This window comes from Crotalus tigris, unplaced genomic scaffold, assembly GCF_016545835.1.
Source record: "Crotalus tigris isolate CLP2741 ecotype Arizona unplaced genomic scaffold, ASM1654583v1 scf7180000017861.769447, whole genome shotgun sequence".
Lineage (NCBI taxonomy): Eukaryota > Metazoa > Chordata > Lepidosauria > Squamata > Viperidae > Crotalus > Crotalus tigris.
This window is the reverse complement of record NW_024096682.1, coordinates 585008-592612: the sequence shown is the minus strand read 5'-3', so window position 1 is coordinate 592612 and position 7605 is coordinate 585008.

Sequence of the window (7605 nt, the reverse complement as noted above, 5' to 3'; positions counted from 1 at the left end):
GTTGAAACATAAATTGCCAATTTAAGTTATCAAAGGCTTTTTGTGCATCAAGGAATATCAGTGCCATCTGGTTCCCTAGATGGATTTCATGGTATTCTAATTCGTTTAAAATAATCCTCAAGTTGTTCTTTATCTGTCTTTTTGGTAGGAAACCATTTTGGTCTGGGTGTATAAATTTATTCAAAAAGTTTTTCATTCTTTCTGCCATTATTGCAGCAAAGATTTTGTAATCCACATTTAATAGCAATATTGGTCTGTAATTTTTGATTAGTGTATGATCAGTATCTTCTTTAGGTATCAAAGTAATATTAGCTTCAGTCCATGAGTCCGGTATTTTTGTCTGTGTAAAAACTTCATTACATAAGTCTTTCAAAGTTGGAGTTATATATCTACATAGAATTCAGCAGGAAGACCATCAGGTCCTGGTGTTTTATCTTTCTTTTGCTTTTTTATTGCCTCTGTAATCTCCATCATTGAAACATTCTCGTTTAGCCTCTGACACATATTCTCAGGAACCTTTGGGAGATTTGCTTCTTTTAAATAAGCCTGAATTGCATCTTTAGAAACCGTCTCCGCCTTATAAAGTGTCTCATAATTTTTTTCATTAAGTCGTTGTGACAATGTGGGTCACAGTCCGTGCCTCTTAGATTACTTATTCATCTTTTTTCTCTTTCTTTTTTTAATCTATATGCCAGCCATCTCCCAGGTTTATTGGCATTTTCAAAAAAATTCTGTTGTGCCACTGTATTTGTCTCAAGTAAGTTTAACTTATGTTTTAATAGTTCCATTTGTATTTTCAACTTTTTCTTTTGAGGGTCTGATTGTAATTCGGCTTCCAACATACTAAGTTGTTCTTTCAATCTATGATGAGCAAGTTTCTTTTCCTTATTCTTTTTAGCAAGATAAGTTATGGCCAAACCTCTAAAATATGCTTTTGCCGTGTCCCATACCATTTGAATAGAGGTTTCATCTTTTTTATTAACTTTAAAAAAGAATTCCATTTCTTTTGTTGCAAATTGTAAAAACTCCTTTTCTTTCAATATTGATTTATTCAAGGACCATCTCGGTCTTTTCTTAAGTCCTTTCCAAGTCATTTTCATTGAGTTATGGTCTGCCCAAATGTTAGATTCTATTTCAATTTCTTGTATCATGGCCTTTAAGTCCAAAGAAGTCCATATCATATCAATTCTTGACCACAATTTATATCTATTAGAATAAAAGGTGTATTGTGCTTTTTCCGGTATATCTCTCTCCAAATGTCCTGTATACAAAGTAAAGTAATAACAAAAAATTTAACAGACAAACAGAAAATTCAACTCACTAAAATGACAAATCTTCAAATAGTTAAGAAAGTTAAATATTTGGGTATTTATTTAACTGTGAAATATACTACACTAAAAGAAGATAATTATGAGAGATTAATGAAACAAATAAAAATAGACTTGGAAAGATGGGAAAATCTTCAATTATCACTTCTAGAAAGAATAGCAACGGTTAAGATTAAACTTACTAAGAATTTTTTTGATGATTTAAATGCAATGATTTTAAGATTTATATGACAAAAAAAGAAAGCGAGAATCAAAGTACATTGTTACAAGAATCTAAGGATAGAGGGGGCTTTGGACTTCCAGATTGAAGACTTTACTATCAAGCGGCTATTTTGCTTTGGCTTAAAGAATGGATTGTATTGAGAAATAAAAGATTGCTTTATTTAGAGGACACGAACTTCAGTTACGTTGGCATGCTTTTATATGGTACGAGAAATCTAAAGCACATAAGTACTTTCAAAATCATGCAATAAGAAACATACTACTCTCAGAATGGGAGAAAATTAAACATAAAATATATATGAAAATACCTGAGTGGCTTTCAACAATGGAAGCATTTGCTTATCCAAATCTGATCAACTATGACAAACTGGTTAGTTATAAAGACATTTTGGACAAAGAGGAAAAACTTAAGGACAGGCAAACTTTACAACTACAAGGTATTGACTTGACATGGTGGTCCTATTTGCAAATTCAAACAAGATATAAAAAAGATATAAAATCGACAGGTTTTTACAAAGAACAGACCCATTAGATAGAATTTTGTTAAAAACAGATGAGAATTTGATTAGAAAACTCTATAAATTTCTTTTAAACTGGAAGATGGAAGAAGAACAAGTGAAAGAAACAATGATAGTATGGGCAAAAAACTTTGGACATTCTATAGATTTGGAAGACTGGCAAAAACTTTGGGATAAAAATATTAAGCTTACAAAAGTGGTAGCATATAAAGAAAACGTATATAAGGTGTTTTATAGATGGCATATGACACCAGTTCGCTTAGCAAAAATGTTTTAAAATGTTTCGGATATTTGCTGGAAATGTAAACAACAGCCAAGCACTTACTACCATGTCTGGTGGATATGCCCTATTGCTAAGAAATATTGGTCTAAGATCCATAGATGGTTGGAAAAGATGATGAAACTACAGATAGAATTTAAACCGGAATTGTTTTTGTTAGGAATATTAAGACCTAATTATGATAAAGAAAATGACTATTTGATATTGCATGTTTTAACAGCTGCAAGGATAGTATTTGCCCAATTTTGGAAAAATGAGAACTTACCATCTGACCAGATTATAATTACTAAAATTTTAGAGTGTGCCGAAATGGATAGACTAATATTAGAAATGAAAGAAAAAGATGATTTAATATATTTTAGAACTTGGGAAAAATTTTATCAATGGTTAGAGACACATTAGAAAGTGAAGGATTCAATATTTTAGAATAGATGACTGATTTTTAACCGAGTTCTAACTAACATTTTGATGATATGACTATTTTTCGTGACTTACTGATTTTCATTTGTTACTTTTGATTGTTAGGATTTTTTGAGATTTTATTAGTAGTGTTTACTTAATAGATTAACGTATTTGTTTACTAATTGTTCTTAATATGTTATAGTCTAAGCTTCGTAAAAATGGTTGAATATGATATTTATTCATTATTATGATCCGGACGGTAGCTTGTTTGTTGAAATATGTGATTGTACCTATCTTTATTTTACCCTAAACCCTTTATTCCCTTCCCCTCTCCTCCCACCCCTTCCCTTTACCATACCTGTATTGTTCCTATTTTTCCTCATCTATATAAACTTAATAAAACTTTGTTTAAAAAAAAACAAAACATCCACATCTGCCTATCCCAGGTCCTTGGTAAGGACTTGATAGGTAGACAAAATGTCAAATCCACTCTGAACATCTGGCTGAGTGTGCGATGATGATGATGATGATGATTATTATTATTATTATTATTAATAATAGTGGGTACCTTGGGCGTGATCCCAAAATAACGAGCACCATTTCACTCCATCAGTATTGACAAATTCACCATCGGTCAATTGCAAAAAAGCAGCTTTACTCAAAACATCAACATCTGCATATCCCAAGTCCTTGAGAAGGACTCAGCAGTGGATAAGAACACCAAATCTGAACATCTGGCTCACTGGGCAACAAAACATAGTTTATTAAATTATATGCTGCTTGACTCCTAATGACTTTGAGTGATTTACAAATGGTTAAAACCTTTTTAAAACAAACAACACAAAACACACAAAAAACAACACAAAATAAAAGGGACAAAGATGTTAGAGAAAACAAATCCAGATGGGAACAAAGAAAAAAGAAGATAAGGAGTGTCCATTATCCTCGCCAAAGGCCTGCGTGAATTTTCTAGGTATAAGCATATTTTTCCTCCAAGTAAAAAGCCATCCATCCTAAATCTTCTGCAGTTAGGCCAGTCCTGGCTTGCAAAAAGATGGCTAGGGGTTGCCAAGATGGTTTTTGAGGCCTTTTAAACATGGTTCTGACAACTAGTGTTAGCCATGGTTCAGGGTCTGACCAAGTAAATCTTCAACCATCTTGAACTCCTTTGTTGATCTCTTATGGGAAACCCAGGGTTAAAAACTTGTGTGGAGGATGGGGTGAAGTGGGATATATGTCATTCAAAGAACAAAATGTCTGGCACAGAAAGAAATGAGCACTTTTCCCTGTGGGGGCTTCCAACAGCCAAAGGATCACAGCTTGACTTGTCCAGCTGTATCGGATTATTATTCTATTATGAGAATGATGTATTGTATCCTGCCCATTGCCAGAGGGGCATTCAAAATGATTAAAACACAAACAGCTTATATTTAATCAAACCCTTTGGAATCAACTATTAACTATTTCAGAAAAAAAAACCTGACTTATTTCCTAAATGCCGAAAAAACAAGGATTGAATATGCTTTACCTCTTTGCTCTATTCATTTCAAAGAATGAAGACTAGGCAATAAATATTTTTTTCTTTAAAAAGTAACAAAGATGTACTGATTTTTTTAAAAAGAAAACTAGTAATTAACTTATCTAGAATGTATTCCTTGTATGTCTTAATATGGAAAAGGATTTTCTCATAGACCTGTTTGTTCAAAAGTAAAAAAAAAAATGCTTACTTGAGTCAAGCTAAAAAGCCTACATTAAATTATGCTCTATAGTTTGCGAAGACGTTGCTTTCCAAATAGCTGTATGATGAAATAACTTTGGAGGGATGAATTTATTCCCTACATTTAACTCTGTGGTGCCCAGAAGAGGGAGCCAAATATGAAAAAATGTGCCATATTCTTTCTTTACTTGCTGTATACTTGAACCTCTTTCTCTATTTATAGAATCTCTTTCCTTGTGTCATTCTTGTTTTGTTGTGTTTATGAAGCATAAACTTGCTTTCTACAAAATGAACTAAACCGCACTAAAATTATGTCAAGGTTTCAGCTGAAGGGTTTTTTGACCAAGCATGTTAGGAGATGGGACTGAAAGGACTATCTCCTTAATTTAGGACCAGTTGGCAGCCAGCTGCGGTTGAGCTGTCCTGCACAAAAAGATGGGCAGAGAGAAAAGGCCATCATTCATTGCGGTACAACAATAGGGAGTCGCAAAACCTTCTGTTATAATCTGTAGCATTTGGAATGCACTATTAAAAGTTAGAACTTGTTATCTAATCAGGCTGCCACAGAGAAAAGGGAATTAATAATTCACTGCAGCTGATTTTTTTTTTTTTTTAAAAAAAGTGTATTAAGAGGATGGCTAGGATAATGTAGCCACAGGCTCACATGTTCCATGAAAGACCATGCAAGGTGGTGGTGGATCCTGCTTCTAAACTCCACTCTCTTCTTGGAACCCAGGGTGACTCAGGGAGCCAGGAGTGCATTTCATTTGCATCTGCTGGGAAGTTGGATTTCCCACTGCTCTGTCAAGCTTTCTTGAAGTTTACATCTATGGGTAGTCATCGGCTTTCCACCAGATTTTCTATTGCTAAGCAAGACAACTGTTAAGTGAGTTGCACTCAATTTTACAAACATTTTTGTCACAGTTGTTAAGTAAATTGCTTCAGTTGTTAAGTGAATCACACAGCCGTTAACTGAATCTGGCTTATTCCATTGACTTTGCTTATTAGAAGCCATCTTGAAAATGGCAGTCACATAACCTCCAGGATGCTGCAACTATTGTGAATGCATGCTGGTTGCCAAGCACTCAAATTTTGATCATGTGACCATGGGGAGACTGCAGTGATCATAAGTGCAAGGACTGATCATAAGTTGCTTTTTTCATCTGGGGCCATGAACAACTAGTTTGAAGGGCTGAGTTTTATTGTATTTATTCTATTTTCAAATACCCCCCCCCCCGGGTATAAAAGTGATATTATTTGTTCTCAATTCAGTTTTTTCAATTCCTCCAGATTTCAGCTTCCATAATCTCCAACTCTCATATCTTACCTGAATACCTCACATTGTCATCTAAGTAATAAAAAATGACCTGATCCTAATTTATAAATGAAAAAATGTAACATTAACTCAAACATACTAACACATTTTGACATTTAGTTTAGGAAGGAGAATCCTTTGGGAGTCTGAACTATCAAGCCAGAATGGCATAAAAATATGTAGATTGTCAGAATACTTTTTTCCCTTAATTGAATATACATTTTAAAAATTCCAACAAAATTAAATAAAATTGGAACAAGCAGGGTTTATATTAATTGGGGAGCTGAATACAGATTGTACCGTAGGTCAGTGGTGGCGAACCTATGGCACGGGTGCCAGAGGCGGCACTCAGAGCCCTCTCTGTGGGCACGCACGCCATCGCCCCAGTCCTAGGCCTTCAGCTGGGTTTTATAAAACCTTTTTGCTTTAGGCCTCCGCCGCCGTGTACAAAAAAAAAGGTTCAATCAATCAGTCAATTTCAACTTCTCGCAGGAAAAAAAAAGATCTTGCAAAGTTGGAATTGATTGATTGAACTTTTTAGTCCCACCCAGTCTGCTGTTACCACCACAGCCATGCCCAGCCAATGGGCCACACCCAGCCAATGGGCCACACCCAGCACCTGATGATGCATAAGAGGGTTTTGGGTTGCAGTTTGGGCACCTGGTCTCTAAAAGGTTCACCATCACTGGTATAGGTAGTCCTCATTTGGCAAACCTGGTCGTAAGCAAAGTGAAACTGACTGTTCTTATGATCCTACTTCAACTTTCTTTTGTTTTACAGATCTGTGAAAGTCATAGCTACAAGGTTTCATCACAAAGTTATTTTTTTCATCACTACTGTAACAGCAAACAAGACAGTCACTAAATAAGAACTACCTTTGTAGTTTACAATCAAGTTTCCAACATATGGAACTACAGTACATAAGATTTTTTATTGAAAAATAATTATGTGGATGATTTTTCAAAACTGCTTAGGTAAGTGCAGTGTGAGCTGCACTGCACAAAGTTGACACTGGATGGGCAATGAATTCACCGTATTACTTTTGTCTCTTTCAATCGAATGAATGTTTCAACTCCACAAGAAAATAAACGACTGCAGCAATCAATCTTCTCATGCAGTTTCACTAACTCGAATCTGTGAAATTGTCTAAAAAACAATTTGTTAGATCCAGTTGATGTCTGTTGTGTAATGTTAAACTCACAAGGTATGTGTCTAATAAAGGTGCATGAAATGTAATATGTGGAAACATGGAAATTAATACTAGTATAATTAGGAACTCCTAGAATGGCACTTTAATAGTTCCTTTAATTTAGTTCACACTGTGTAAAACGGCAAGAGAACATTCCCTGAGCCTTAAGCATAGGAAAAGCCATCACATGAGCACTGGTTTTTGCCTATCTCCAAGCTCCTTCTGATTTCCATTATCAGCCTGAAGTACTCTATAAACTTAGATAATTTCTTAATTCCCATCAGACAACTGCATGGGCTGTCAAGGATTGCCTGGAGCCAGGGCCCTGCAACTGGTGAAGAAAATAATTTTCAAAACTTGTTTAATAGCCAACAACAGCTTTTGTCTATGAAGAAGGTAAAGCAATATCTATATCCCTGTTCATACTCTCCCTGCCTATTGGTACAATTTTCCATACCAGGAGCATGCAGGTATTGGATAATGTAATGCTGCAATGTTTTCAATTTTCCCAGCAGCCGAGGAGGTTGGGAGGCTGTCACTTCTCTAACCACTTCATGTTGGGGTTTTTTTTCTCCATTTGAAGAGAGAGAGAAAATAATTATAAAATAAATCCACAAGGATGCAACTTTCCACA